This window comes from Cupressus sempervirens, chromosome 4 (assembly GCF_028749045.1).
Source record: "Cupressus sempervirens isolate cs-2001-9-10 chromosome 4, ASM2874904v1, whole genome shotgun sequence".
In the NCBI taxonomy this organism is placed as follows: domain Eukaryota; kingdom Viridiplantae; phylum Streptophyta; class Pinopsida; order Cupressales; family Cupressaceae; genus Cupressus; species Cupressus sempervirens.
The window spans coordinates 637,487,678-637,504,262 of NC_143121.1; positions in this window are offsets into that span (position 1 = coordinate 637,487,678).

The following is a 16,585-nucleotide window of genomic DNA, read 5'->3' on the forward strand; positions in this document are numbered from 1 at the left end:
TGAAAATCTATGATTAGTAGTTCAAATTTACATGTCACAAATTAATTACGAACAGGTAGATAGATCAACAACAATTATTATTAAACCCCCAATTCTAATGGTGATCTATAAAAATTTAAGAACAAACATTGTTTAAAATCTATCATTACGCTTCCAAGACATTCAAGAAAGTTGTTATTTCCTTTTACAATTTCTTGATATTTGAATTTTTTTATTTGCACAATTACAAGAGTTAGAGAATTAGGACCATTCTAATTTAAGAATGCATTTATTACATGCTTATCAATACTAGCTTCCAATAATTAATAATTGTGGTGTGTAGGTATCATGGTCATTACAAGGTCATCTGACATTAAAGATCAAGATGATTAAATTGGCAAAATATATATATTTAGTAATTCAAATATACATATAAGAAATCAACATTAGTTCTTAAACCCATATCTCTTATCTACCAAAATAAATGAACACAAGTTGTAAAAAATTGTCATTACTCTTCAAATGCATTTAGAAAAGTTTGCTATATTTTTGAACCAATAAATTCAATATATTTATGTCTCAAAAAGTAAATTCAACACATTAAAGACTAGAAAGGTAGATAGCACTCAAGTTAGATGAGTTTTTAGTGATTTTCAGGTTGACTACTTTTTTGAATTTATTAGCTTTTAATAATATTTTTTCTAACTATATATCAATAATTTAAAAATTTTAACAAAAAAAATTATTTTATCCACATAGCTTTAAGTTTTAGTAACTTGATTTAACCATGTAACGGAAAAAGCACTCCTATAAATCATGTTTAAGACTAAGCAAGTAAATGTAATCAAATAGAAACTAAATTAGGTTAGATAAATGGACTAGGTCCTTACTTGGTTGGTGAGAGATTCCAATAGTAGTCATGCAAGGTAATGAGATCTAGTCTCCCCCTAGTTGTAATGTCCTCTATCGAACTCGCCCTTGATTTGATTATGTCTCGCACTTAAGATGTTAGATGTTGCAAATGATTTTTAAATATCTAATTAAAACTTCTTTCTTTAAAAATGTGTGTATATATAAATGAGGTCAATTCATTGACAAATATGCAAGCTCTCACATTATGATTATTTTGATATATAAGAATAGGGTCTAGTATCTTTATATTCTCCCCTTCAATACTAAGTATGGCTTAATATCTTTAATTGCACCTTTTTTATTATTATTTCTAACTTTCCCTATATTCCCTCAATGCCTTTTTAATCCCTCGCTTCATATTCTCCTTTATGCTCCAAGCATTGATTGGTTAATAGATATTTGAATGTCTTAACTTTGATTAATTAACTATGAATTCAATATGGCACGTGCTTATTGTTTCTTCCCAAGTCTCATCAGTTACTCGTGTATGTTTAACCATCTATCTTCTTTATGACTTTGATGCTATCGTCATCCTCTTATGATGTCTTATCCCTTTTGGGTTTATATTCTTCTTCTCCATTCATCCACGTATATCCCCTTATGCCTTTGGATGACAATATTTATTAAGCATGCAGTCGAGCATTAGGTGGCAACATCACCTCCATTCATGTGGAACCCTCAGGTATTAATGGAGGCAACTTTAGAAGTGAGGCAAAGTGTTTAAAGAAAATCACACTTCATTTTACACGACCCTACCAATCCAAGGGTGGGGATATCTATTTATAAAGTAGTTGATGTAATCATACTTTATATTTAGATTATGATTTATTAAATATTTGGTTAGTTATATCAATGGTTAATAATAAATTGATGATATTATCAATATTATTATAGTTTCAAAAAATATATATTATTACTAATTGGATTTTGACATAGGGATAAGGCAGTCTTAAGCAGTAACAACCCAAATTAAGATTACAAACATCCCCTGCGCAAAGTTACACATGGAAGAAACATATAAACCAATGTACATAAGGCAAGATTCCATACTTTTACTCGAGTGTAATTAATAAGCAACACGTTGAACATAAGGCATGATAACTAGTCGCGACACTTTTGTAATTATTAGAAGAAATCAAACAACATGTTCAATTGTGAGGCCTTTCGAGTTAAGGCCATATACAATAAAATTATGGAATAAGAATCCATATTCACATTCTTATCTTCTTTTTCAATTTCCTCCTATTGCTACTAATGATGAACCACCACTAGCCAAGCTTCTTATTTAGCAAACTATGCCACAAGTCAACTAGTCAGACATTTAATTACATTATAGCTCCATCCTTGGAGGTGTAAACCAAAAAGAAAGAAAATATAAACATGAAGGGACACATACTTTAAGGCGGATCTACATGTGTCCGAGGAGTTGGCTCCTAACTTCACAACAAGCCAACATGACTTACAAAACCACACTAAAATAAATAACATGCCTCCCGAGAAAGAATCATAGGAAATAATTACCACAAAGAATGACACACAACTCAAAACATATGAATGATTAGAGCTTGCACACTTATGATGAAGATCTAGAATAAGTCCTTTGCATGGCATTAACTGTGCATAGAACAAAATTGCAAGCAACAACGACTACTTTACAAACAATAGATTGGGACAAAAAATAAGACATATTTTTGGTTGATGCAAGATTCCTCCAAGACCAAGATGCTCCTGCATCAGATTTGAATATATAAATAGAGTGTATTCAAATACTAACATATGTTTGTTTATTATATAAATGCTGTTATTCAATGACAACTCTTCCCCCCCCGCCATATGGGATGATTTGTATAGCACAATCAAGGTGTTGTGATGACAAAGGTTTTTCGCTATTGCCCAATCTTTTTAAATTTTTTTTATCCAACTCAATATTATTCAATGATTTCATCCCCTCATTAATGTAATAGTATATTCCCTTATTATTATATTTTTATTAGATATTTATTTATTATTTTAATCATTTATAACTATTTCATTTTAGTAGGGGTTATGACAATCCACTCTTCCCAAAATTGCTTGTCCTCAAGAAATTACCAGTTCAACGTAAGGGGATTCTTCAACACTCCTTTGAGATCATCTTGCCTTGGAACTTTGACTAACTCTAAAATGAAAATTTCAACTTTAGTTTAGAATTGTAATGCCTTCGTAGAAACATCAACTTTGAAACTATTTCCATATTATTTAATTTAAAAGCTTACTAACAATTTTCAAAAAGATAAAACTTATCCTAATTTTTTGTAGCACTTATGTTCTTCCCCATTAAGTATTACTTCACTCTAAGAATGTCATTATTAAGTTTGGAAATCACCAAGAATATTTCTTGATCAAGCTTTGACACTCACCAAGAATGACTATAAACTATGTTTTGACAATAGCCAAGAATGTCCCATCAAGCCTTGATGCTAACCAAAAAAGTCTAAACCGTACTTTAACACTCACCAAGAATATCCCATCAAGCCTTGACACTTACCAAGAATCTCCCTCAATCAAGCTTTTTCACTCACTAAGAATGTCCTTGATCAAGACTTGACGCTCACCAAGATGGTCGAAACCATATTTGGACACTCACCAAGAATGTCTTTAATCAAAGTTCATTATTTTTTTATTTAACAATAAATTACATTTACATAAATATATTAATTTTCATTTGGTGTTACTTGCTAACACAACTTCCTTAGTTTCTTGTCATATTTAGGATTTAACCTCCTCAAATGTCAATTGGTCTTTCACTTGAATGTTATTGAGATCTTTGTGATCATACTTTATTTTCCTATATGGTGTTTCTTTATCTTGTATTGCTTCAATTCTATGGACTTGTCTCCCTTTTCCACACCTGTAACCTTGTTCCCATGGTTCTTTTAATCTAAAATATATGCCTTTCTTCAATATTTCATCTCTCCCTTGGCATTGATGTCATGTATGTTGGAAGCCTTATTGGGAAGCAAGATACTAAGGGGGGGTTGAATCAAGATTTGTAAAACTTTTAACATCTTGAACAAAATAACATGTTAAATGAATTCACTCCCAATCCATCTCATATCTTAGATCATATACCATATACTCATGAACTATAAAACTGAAAGAAATCTAACAATGCATGACATCCATCAACATGAAAATGTAAATGCATAGCACAAAGATTTTGGTTACTTAGAAATCCTCGAAGGTGAAGGTAAAATTGGGGTGGGGATGACACCCACAAATCTCCACTACTACAGTAACCAATTTTCCTATTAGGACTACAAATTTGATCACTTATGATGATCTACCCTATGAGGGGTATGCTCAGTTAAAAGATTTACAAGACTGTTAGGTCTACCTTGATTAAAGAATTTAAACTTACAACGAAGTAAGCACTCTATTAGGAGGTTTAACTAGGTCTATTAAAACCACTCTATTAAGTGATTTTCCCTGATATACTAGTTATAATGTCTCACTACTTGATCCTTTAGTTTTCTCTTATGAAGTTGATTACATATCTTCTCTCTCCCTTGTCTGAATTTGATCTCCTTATCTAATTTGCTATGTTTTTTCCTTCACTTCTAGGTTTCTCTATCTGATCACTTTTAGCAAACTTGGCCTTCCTCATTCTATCCTTAGCCATTTTGCACATTCATGATCTTCCTTCACACACAAAGATTTAGGGTTTGATCGCTTCTTAAATAGATAATTGAGGAAGGTTCTAGATCATAATCAACAATCCAGGATTCACTTTTTGCCTCTTAGTCCTAACTTTTTGATTGGTCACTCTGCCTTCCTAGGGACTGATGTCCTTTGAAAAAATATGTAATTAGCTCCTTAACTATCTCTAGAATCCATAAATATCCCATAGAAGTCATCTAAATTGATTTACATAAGTGTTTGTGCTATTACAAATACATATGTGAAACTTGATTTACTCAGCAATTGAAAGTTTCGACGCTTAGTCATAACTAACATTCATCTTGTCCCGCGGCTTCTATATGCTTGGAAAATACTAACTCACTCAACAAATATTGTGACTTGGTCTATACTATAGTGGTCAGAAACCTTTGACTTGTTGACATATAGCAAAAATATAAACAAGTCCATGTATCTTGGCCTTCATTAGGTGGCTCAGTCATAGTGATAATGGACCAACTTTGACTAGAAAATGACTAAGTGTTAGAGACTAATAGGAAACAAGGCTTAAAGGTCAACAATATCCCCCATTGAAATTAGTGGCAAAAACACTTTGTTATGACTTAGTAATCCATTCAAAATTTCAAAAATAACACTCCCCCTTAGATTGTGATTTGGTCTTCAAAAACCCGATTCTACTATACACATTATATGTACACATCTCTACATACCTCTGAGCTAAGATCTTTGATGTTGATTCATCTGACTTTCCTTTAGTGATTTTGATTTACCTTAGGTCACAAGTAATAACTCCCCTTTTTGTGGTGGCATGTCTAAGTTTCCCCTTGTTTTTGACACTTTATGGCTTGGGGTTTGCAGTGGTCAACTGACATTTGTCCAAATATGTTTTGTGATTTGATAAAATCACCTCTAATCCATGATTCCATCTAGATTTGGCTAATTCTAGGACTTGAATATGGATTTCTAGTTAGGTAACTAAATCAACTAAACTATCTGTAGTTGAGAGATGAGGACCTCTCTTAACTAAATCTATGGCAACTGATAGTTCCCTATGTATTAGCTTGATATGAGGTAGCAACATGGTTTGTATTGAAATACATTTTATTCTGATGTTGTTGTCTTTAGCCATCAGTTTGACTAACCTCCCTTGACCAAATATCAATTTATTGAATGAATGGGAGCTTGAACTTGAGTTCTTGCTCAAATAATTAGCACAAGCCTTCAAATTTTCTTGTATTTGATCAATGGAGCATTGATTCTCTATGGTGAAGAAATCAACATCAAACAATTTTATATACAATGAATGAATAATTTGAAAAATTCCTTCCAAACTAGTGGCAAGGTTAGAAAGCTCAACCTATCTTATTGCAAGTTCTATTGAGACTTTCTCCAAAACTTTGTGCTCAAACTTTTTATCAAACCATCCCATCATCTTTTCATTGGTCTCTATATCCTCATTATTTACTTTCTCAACTATATAAACTAATTAGGGTCATCAAATCTTGTAGATCCTGCATTTGTTCCAGTGTCATATTATCAAGGTCATACTTAGGTAGTGTGATGAACTCATCTAGACACATTGGAGTCCTTGGTGTGTCAAAATTCTGCTCCATTGTCTTTGACTGAGGGTTTTTATCACTCAGTAGTGATATTTGCAATTGTTTCCCCTTAGCACTTAGTCTGAGTGTATGTTGTTCAATTGAGGTATTCTTTTGTTGAGTTGATGTAACTTGTTGAAAAAGTGTAATAGTTAATGCATCAATGTGAACAACACTTGGTAGATTAATAAGAGATTAAATAACTTCTCGCTCCTTAGGCAACTTGGTCTCTACTAACTTCTATGGTTTTGTTTCCTTGGCTCCCTCTAAGGCATCTTAAGTAGATTGATCAACTTCACCTTTATCTTCTTCTTTCCCATCAATTTCATGTGTAGACTTGGGTAGCACAATAATGGCCTTCCCTTGTTGCTCGACACTCATTTTTGGAAAAAATATTACTGATGTAACTTGTATACCTTCAATTGATGCACTACTAATCTATGGATAATCATGTATTTGTGACAAAATTGGATTGGTGCATGGGAGAGAGGTCTCTAAGGTATTTGATTCTGCATTTTTCAAATCTTCCTCAATTAATATATTATGATTCTATGGCAATGAATCAGGAATATCCTCTATAGTAACAAAATATTTTTGTTCACTCCCCTCTACCAACTTCCTCACTTGTTCTTTTAAGCTCTTGACTCATCTTCACCTTCTTAATTATCTAGCTCAATAGCATCTCCATCCTCTTCCTCTTTTTCTTCTTTTGTTGATGGAAGTAGTAATCTAAATGCTTTATTCCATATCAAAATTCTTTCTTTTTCAACCTCATCTTCTTTATTTTTCAAAATTCTATATGCCCTTACTATTGGCATGAATTTCTTGGCAAAATATCTTAGGGTAATAGACATATGTGTCTTCCCTATGTTAGGCATTTTTTTGGCCAATGTGGTCTCCCTTATTTTCCTTTTAGTGGATAATGCCCAATTCCATTTTGCATCTAATTTATTAAATAAATCCTTTGAAATACCCTTCCCTAATTCTATATGTGTGTACTTAAATTTTTCCATCATATCTATCATGACCTTTTCAAACAAATTAAAGAATCATATTTAATTTGTTTGAAACCTACCATGCTAGCTAAGTTCCTAATATTTTTGTTGGTATCTCTTAGTCTTGTTGTCTATTAGTGTTAAACACTTAGTCATACATAAGGAAGAATCATTTGGTCATCACTACAACCTAGCTATTCTATATAGGTTGAGTCATGTAAAGACTTGTAAATAATCATGTATATGTTGAGCTCTATAGGAGTCAAACAAGTCTTTGGTCACTGAGTACTTTTAGTATAAGCTAAGCCTAGTGAATGCCAAGCAATAGTAGAAAGAACAATTATGACCAAGCATTAGAGATATAGAGTGTTGAGTTTGTTACAGAGGTTGTTACACATTCTGATGTGGATCATTGATCCCTATGAAGAAAGAACAACCAATCGAATGAAGAGGAAGAAAAGAGAAGTGTCTAGAATACTCTATAGATGTCTTTAAATAGGCAGATCTAGACCCTATTTCAATATACAATGTGAATGATAGTGGAGTGAGTTATCAAAAAAGATTGTGCAAAGTGTTCCAAGGAAGAGAAGTATTGTGTGAAGAAGTTATGTTTTGAATGCTGGAAGAGAGAGTTATGAAGAACAAGTTTTAGCAACCTAATGAAGTAGTGAAGGATTGAATAAATATATATTAGATTGGAGATCAAATCATAGATTGGAAGGAGGAGAGCCATAATCAACAATTATAAGTGTAGACCAAAGGATCAAGTACTGAGTTAGTTTGAACATATCAAATTGGGGAAAATATCTTTACAGAGTAGTTTTGACAGACCATTGTAAATCTCCTAATAGAGTCCTTACTTCATTGTAAGTGTAAATTTTTTTTAATCAAGTTAAAACCTAACAATCTTAAATTTTTTTAATAGGGTAGACCCCTCATAGGGTAGATCACTAGAAGTGATCAAAAGTGTAACCCTAATAGGTTAACTTTGTTACTATGGTAGTGAAGATTTGTGGGTGTCATCCTCACCCTAGTTTTATTAGAGGGTTTCTATATTACTTAATATTTTGTGTTATGTGTTTACATTTCATGGATGTCATGCATAGTTAAATTTATTACAACATTTTTCAAGTTATGTTGTGCATAAAATAATTATGAGATGGTTAATGTGTTAAATGTAGTAAAGTTGTTTTGAAGGTTAAAAGTTTTATAGATCTCAATTCACCTGCCCTCTTAGTATCTCAATTTCCCAATTAAACTTCCAATAATTGGTATCAGATCTATGTTTTCTCTTGAAGGAAGTCTAATAGCTTTAGAGTTTAGATCTTGGAGATGGAGGCTTACAAATTGGGAAAGGTTATTTACAATCAAGTGATTGACATCGAGCTCATACTGCAACAACTTGAAGTAGCAAGAGAGGAGCTGAGGAAATCCCTTAGAAATAGAAAAGATATGGCCATTCAACATAATGACACAATTTATGAAGAATTTTATACATAAGGATTGTTTGACATTGGAAATTCTAGTGAGAGTGATGTAGCTATTGTAGATCTACTGGAGAAGAACAATATCCCAAGTGAAAAAGTTAGAGGATTGAAAAGAGAACATGAAATCTAACTAGTAAGGCTATGTGAAGTGACTAAACAAAAGAAGAAAGCTAAAGAAGAAAAAGTTGTGCCTAGAGAAGTTAAAAGAAAAATGGCTATTAGAGTCAAAGAAAGATCATATGATGTACATAATCTTACAAGCACTCAACTAGCCATGATGAATCAACTTATTCTTACAAATTAGGAATTGAATAGGAAAACATGGAGATAGAAAATCTGATATCATAGAATGATCAACTGATAAATGAGTTAAGATCTAAAAAATAATGTGTGGAAAGAATGAAAAATTCAAGTGAAGCACTAAGATGCTTTGAATAATTGATGAGAACACCTAGGTCATCTGGTAACACTTCTGGACTAGAACATATAACGAAATATTCATCTATTGAAGAAGGAGAATTATCCAAGAGTGGAGATCTATTGATTACAAAGTCAAAGAACATACCTACATACTATCATTGTGGTAAATTTGGACATACTACAAACATTTAAAGAAGTAGGAATGGTATACAAAACCCTAAACCTAAGTTTACTAGTTATTGTTCTTATTGCAAGAAGCAAGGTCATCAAATACATGAGTGTAGATCAAGAATGAAAAATAAGCCTACTATGCATAGATTTGAGGAATATTGTTACAATTGTCAAAATTTTGGACACAAAGAATATAAATGTAGATCACGGGCAAAAACCTATTGGTCAAATAGAAGGAAAAACAATGCACCTAAGAAAGTTTTTTCTAATTGCCACATGATTGGACATGTGAGTAAGAATTGCAAGACTTGAGCACCAGTACCAAACAATGAACACAACAAGGGTAAAAATAAAGTAGATGTTGAACAAACAAAGGAGATGAATCAAAAGTAAAAGAAAAAGGTGGAAGAAGAAAGATCTGGAACAAATGAAGATGAGATCACCCAATCCAATGGAAAAGGTAACTATTGGTGTAAATAAGTATTTACTTATTACACTTACTTAAGTTTACTTAGGTTAATGCATTATTTTATTATTTTTATTTGTGAGACACTTAAGAGTTTGCACACCTTTTTGAGTTGTCATGTTGACAACACAGGAGTACGCATCTCTATTTTAGCACATGTTGTCTACAACATTATTTTGCATGTCACACCTTTGTAGGCTTATCCTCTCATCATCGCACATACTTTCATGCTTAATGGAGGATAACCCATATCTGGTGGACATGTGCCTGGTTGTATGACTTATCATGATGCTTAGTATGAGGAATTCTAGATGTATCTCAGAGGCCTTTATATACAGGCACTCCTAGTGTACTCTTATCATGGCATATTGAATATATCGTCATTCTGCTCAAACTCTCTCTTTTGGTCTATAGTTGTGTTAATGTTTGAGTTTTGAGTTCCTAGGTGAATTTTTCCCTTGGGCAAATTCTTACATGGTATCAGAGCTTGGAGACTTTCTCATCACATGGTCATTTGAGACCATGCTTGCTTCAACACCTCAGCCCAAATCTAGAACACTGCAAAAATTAGAAGCATCTAGAGCCATATCTGACCTTGCCGTTGCATTCAAAATGCTAAATCGATAAAAGTTGACTATAAATTCGGCTACCTTGGCCCAAAGTCAATTGTGAGGCAATTTTTTTTACAAATTGAACCTCGAAGGCCCCGATTTGCAGTTCAGGTATGGTCATTTGCAGATCTCATTAATTTATTTTTGGATCTATATTATTTTTCTCTATATTTTTGACAACAAATTTGCCAAAAAAAAATTGCCCTTTGGGCACCCAGCAGAGAATTTTTTTTTACAAAATCGGGCTGTCAGATCCCAGCTCTGTACAGTATATTTTATTGGTTACAGGATTTATTTTGTGTGCAATGAATATTATCAAATTCCACACAACAAGGCTGTACAAACCTACATAATTCATATTTTGCAATGGGCATCACCGAAAATCTGGCAACAATTTTTGAATAGGACAGCCATCGACATCCCCTTCATTCAACTCCCCGACAACACTTCCACTTTGGTTATGCATCGCATAGTTTGGTTTATATAATCTTCAAATTCCAACCAAGTGTTGCATGTGGGATCTTTTCTATAACATATGGTGGCCTATTTCAATCTCCCAGCGCTTGCTTTCCTATTTAACAACTCGCATTTTGGCCTTTGCAAGTGGTATTCCAACTTGTTCGCTTCGAACCTGTGATCGTAGTTTTTAAATTTCCCATCGGTGACTGTTTGTTTTCTGGCTCTAGTATAATTTTTCTAACAATGTGGATTTGTGTTTTTCAATAGCCCGAAGGTTTGAGAATTCGGCACCCACTTCATTGGTTTTGTCCACCGTAGTCAAAATTCTAGCAAGTAGAGGAAAATCTCACACTGCCAAATATAACTCTGTGAGCTTTGAATCCGGTGATAGGGCACAAAAATTCGTAAGCGGTATTCAAAATTTTTCATTAGTTTGAAAACCCCCAGCCAAGCAGATTTTGGCCCCCACCAATATACTTCTCTAGCTCTGCGTTCTTCTCCGGTGATAGTGGCATAACCCACTCTAGGAATTGCATAAACTTTCTGGCGCTCACTATTTTGGAGAAAACTAGCCATAGTCAAATATTTTGGCAGTATTTTAAAAATAAACGATGAATGTTCCAAACTTCCCGCCCATGCCAAGGTAAATTGCGGAAGCCACAAATAGCCGCCACATGGCATTTTTTTGTTTGGTCCTCCACGTGGACCAAACTGCCTTTGACATGTGTCCCTATTGACACGCTGTTATTTGCCATGTCAGATTAAAGACTGCCATGTCACCCATGGAACCTAGCTTACTACCACATCAGTAGGAATCTGTATGTTCTATACAGTACAGATACACTAAGTCAGCATCCAGTCACCTGACATGTCAGTAGAGGCTCTTTTTTTGTTGACGTCACATTTTTGCTAGATTAAAATTGATGGTCATTTGATTGTCAAAACTAGGTATTGTACAATTGCACCAACAACCATTTGACCATCAAATTTAGACTCGCAATTTTTGCTCCAGACCCCTCTCTAGATTGCTTTTCAATTTGACAGCCTAACTTTGCGAGCCCATAACTCAGACATCTAGACTCCGATTCATGTGCAATTTTTTTTTGAAATTGGGTAAAATTTCCTAAATTTTCTAGTGGTGGTGTTATTTTCTAGTTTTGGTGCACAGATTTTGCAAAAATTGTAATTTTTGGCAACTGTACCTTCATAATCATGCTTTTTGCAACTTCAAACACTCTATACGAGCACATCTGGTCACTTTTTTAGGTCCCATTTTTTTTGAAAGTGCATAATTTTTTGTCTACTTTCCAAATCTTAAGTTAGATTCTAGGGTTGTGTGGACTAATTTCTCACTTTTAGAATTAGGCCTTTTTTGACATTGTAAAGCTTTGATTCTTTTTCAGAATTGTTGTAAATTTGAACTATAGTGCTTAAGTGACAGAGTTAAGCCCTATAAGGCTATTGTAAAAGAAAAATTAGAAAGTCCACTTTGTTCATTTCTACATCATGGGTTTTAAATGTCCTCCTCTAACTTCACACAACTATTCTACATGAAAAGGTATTGCATGTAGTAGATTAATGGAAAAAGGATATAGTCTTTATGTTGATGGCCAAATTCCTAAACCTACTGATGTTAAATAACTCATTGATTGGAAAATTCAAGACCAACAGGCTTTAGGAGCTATTAGGAGTTGTGTACATGGGGATCTTCTCTTTCACATTAAAAATTGTTTAGAATCCAAAGAAGCTTGGGATAAACTTGAACAGTTGTATGGTAAAGTGGATGAAGAAAAGGGATTTCAGATTGAAGATGATCTACTTCTCTTGGATCCAAAGAATTTTGACACAATTTAGAATTACATCATCAAAGCCAATTAGCATAGGGCACTTCTTAAAGATTGTGAAAATCCCATGAAGGATGACAGGTTGATTCATAACATCCTAAAGAGGCTACCTTCTAAGTACACTAACTTTGTTTCAAGTTTTAATACTCACATGTTGACCATGGGATCTGCTTACTAGAAGCCTTCATTTGATGCATTTATAGAGATGTTGATTACTAAACAATCTCACTTGATGGATTTAGGACTTCTCAAGTCATCAAAGACCAATGCCTTGGTGGCTAGTAATGAGCACAAATCAAGTCAAGGGGGGAAAAACAACAACAAGAAGAAGTAGTGGAAACAAAAAACACAATCTGAGACACAAAAATCCTCCTCACAACAAGACAGTTCTTCTTCAAACAAGAAGGGAAGTAATGAAAAGGACAAACTCTTTTGTGCATATTGCAAAAAGCCAAATCATGACGAGCATCATTGCAAGACTAAAAGAATCGATGAGTTAGAAAATCTACTCGAGAAGAACAAGATTCAAGTGCTAGGTACTTCCAAGGATTCAACTCCAACCTCTTCAAAGGGTAAAGGGAAAGCACTTATCGCAAACACAAGTTCTTCTTCAGAATGGATACTTGACTCAAGTGCCTCTTACCATATGGGTTCTTCAAAGGGAGATTTCTCTTTATTGCAGTAGTCAAAGGTACGACACATCTTTGTGGGAGATGATACTAAAATGGAAGTTGAAGGGAAAGGACATGTGGAAATGGAAAATGGGGAATTCAAGGATGTTCTCTATGTTCCAAACCTAACTCGAATCTCCTATCAGTTTACCAAATCACTCACCTTGGAGAGGGTCATAAAGTTGAGTTCCTTCTAGATTCAGTGATAGTGCGAAGTCTAAGAGATGATTTGTTGGTTGTGTTGGGACTAAAAATTGCATGGTCAATTTTGAGAACCTAAAAAAAAAAAATCAAGCCCTTAAATGCTTTTAAATGAGATTGTATTTGGTTGTCAGTCTGAGGCCTAAGAGGTGTTTAATGCTTTTAACACCTTTCATTTAGTGCGTCTATGTGTTCTATGAAGTTAAACTGACATTTCAAACCATTCTGCGAAGTCCCATTTTGAGCTTGTGTCAAAATTTGCAATTATGCCCGTGTCAAATAGCGACCAGAGGCCCAGTTTGCATTTCAATATCTTTTACCCAGGAATGTGTCATGACTAGCCACTTTGGAGATGTTTAGTATGCATAACAAAGAACCTATTTTTTAGATTTTGAGTCGTTTAGAGTTCATTTGACTAGGTTTTGAACCCCCCAAAGTTTGTCATTTATTGTTTTGTGCATTTGACTAGTTGTTCACAATTCTATGAAGCCCTGTTCGACCAATCATATCTTTGACCCAGTTGACCCAAATGAAAAAATTCTTTTTGCATTATATTCTAGGGGTCAGGCACTTCATATGTTTCAATTTTGAGGTCATGAAAAATCCATTTGATTAGTTTGCTAACATGATCAAAAAACTAGTTTATATTATTTTGTTACGGCTAAGGTATCCTGATTGATCCATACCCCTGTTAGGAAAGTTATAACTTTGATCCAGTGATTGGTGAGCCTAAATAGATTATATCATTGTGTTGTCTCTTAAAAATCCTTGAAGTATGCCAGTTCCCAAGTCATGACGAATCCATTTGCATATTTTCATATGTCCGTACATTTGCCAAAAATTACTTTTTGACACATTTCCCAGTTAAAATTTCCAAGTACCTATTTTGGAAAATTCACCAAATGTGCCCTGTGATTCGTCATGAGCCCAAAACATGAAATTATATTCTCTTCATGGCAACGAACTTACATCTTAGTTTTCAGAACCCAAGTGATCAATAACTCAGTTTTATAATGCCGAACCCGAGCCCAGTTTATGTTTTTTAACATTGTTTGCCTGTAGGATAATTGAAATATGGATGTTCGACAATTAAAATCTTTTGACTGGGAATTCATCATGGGTTGAAAATTTGCAGTATGATAAAGCGTATAGGATTGAACACTCATGCAAATTTTTATGGCCTGGTTACTTGATTGAGTTAGTTTTTAAGGCCAACTGGTAGACCTTCAGGCACAATTTTCACGCTAGTGCAGAAATGACTAAAGTGGAATTTTAAAGTGATGTTTTTAATTCCAATCATTACAGTGGGGTCATGTGATAAATATGAGGATGTCAGTTATTACAACAAGGGATTCCTATTCTCATGATTACAATTGTGGATATTACTTGCTTTACTTCTTCATCAAAGGTAATGGTTTCTTCCTCAATAAAGAAAAACAAGTCTATTATTTTAAACAAAATTGATGTGCAAAGAGATCATCCAAGCCACAGGTATTTGGGCATCTATGCAAAAAGGAGAGAAAGTGTAAAGAATTGTGGAGCAGAATCAGTTATTACAGCAGGTCCAATGCCACGTGCACCCCATTTTGGGCATTGCAATAATGTTTAGAGGCAGATTTTCAAATAAGCACACCCATCCATGTTTAAACCGTTGTCTTAAACATTCTCATTTTGAAAGGGAATGAACATCTTCATTGTTTTTAATATCTCCCATGGGTTGCACAACAATAACACAAAAAGATGAGCACATTGTTTCAAACGTTTTTCACAGGGGAATCCGCAACAAGGAGCATCTCAAAGCCATCCATGCCATATCAACAAAGCCTCACACATCTAACAGGAGGTTGCTCCACACATTTTTTTAAAAGGAAGCTCATTTATTGTTTAAAGCAAAAAGCTCAAAGCAGTCTCATGCATATAGGAAAGAGAAGAAACCATAGTAAGAAAGGCAAGGTCAGCATTAAATTTGGAGTAGCCAGCAATAGAAAGGAACAGTCCACAACTTCTAAAAAGAAGGGCAGACCCAACACAAAGCCATGGTGTAGAAAAGATGACAGTCAACATAAACCAAAGAGCATGGAATTTTAAAAGAAAAACAGAGCTCATGTAAATAATCAAGCCACACACCAGCACAATAAAAGTTGCCACACATTCAAAGCAGCGTAACAAATGTGAATGAAAGAAGCTAGTAGTTATTAAAGAGAAATCACGCCAATCCAAACGTAAAAGGTAACTCACGCCCGGGCAGACTAGCAAAGGATGTATATTTAGAGTTTTTGTCCCACATTGTTGACACGGGGGACTTATTAGGCTTTTAAATACAAAAAGAAACATATTATATGTTGTCTAAAAAGAAAGCACCTTTTGAAGGCAAAGCTCACGCTAGAGGGCTCCAGTTGATGAGATGGAGGTGTGACATCAGCAGGGTCACACAGAGCAATATTTTAATCAAAGTTGCTCATACGCTGATGTGGTGCCCAATTGGAGATCGCAACAAACGTCGACACGTGGCCAGATCGACGAATGGCGCTTCCCTGCAATATGAAGTTGCGGGGTAGTTAAATAATGCGGGGATGCACCTAGGCACCATGTGGCACCACATGTCCCGCGTATGATGAAATGGCAAGGACGAGCAGTTCAAACGGGATGCACAGGATCGTGACATGTGTCACGATCCAATGATTGGCGCTTCCCCGCAGTAAAAAGTGCGCACTCGATAAGTAATGCGGGGAAGCACATTTCTAACATGTGGCAGCACGGGTCCCTGTGGCGCTGATGTGGCACTGTAGACAAGGCGATGATGAGGAAGTCCAACATCATAGGTTGACTAATCAAAAATTTCCATGTGGCAGAGAGGCTCAGCCAACCGTGGGTTGACCCCAGATTTGAAGGGCAAGGGTAAAAGTTTGAAAATGATAAAAAATATATCTTTTATTGTTTTTCAAGTGGGTACGTTCAAATTTTTTTTTTAAAAAAATTGCAAAAGGGGACATTTAGCCTAAAGTTTTTACTTTAGAATAATTTAAATTTTTCAAAATTTAAATTTCAAAGGAATGCAGACATGATTTTTATATCAGAGGGGGTATTTTTCAA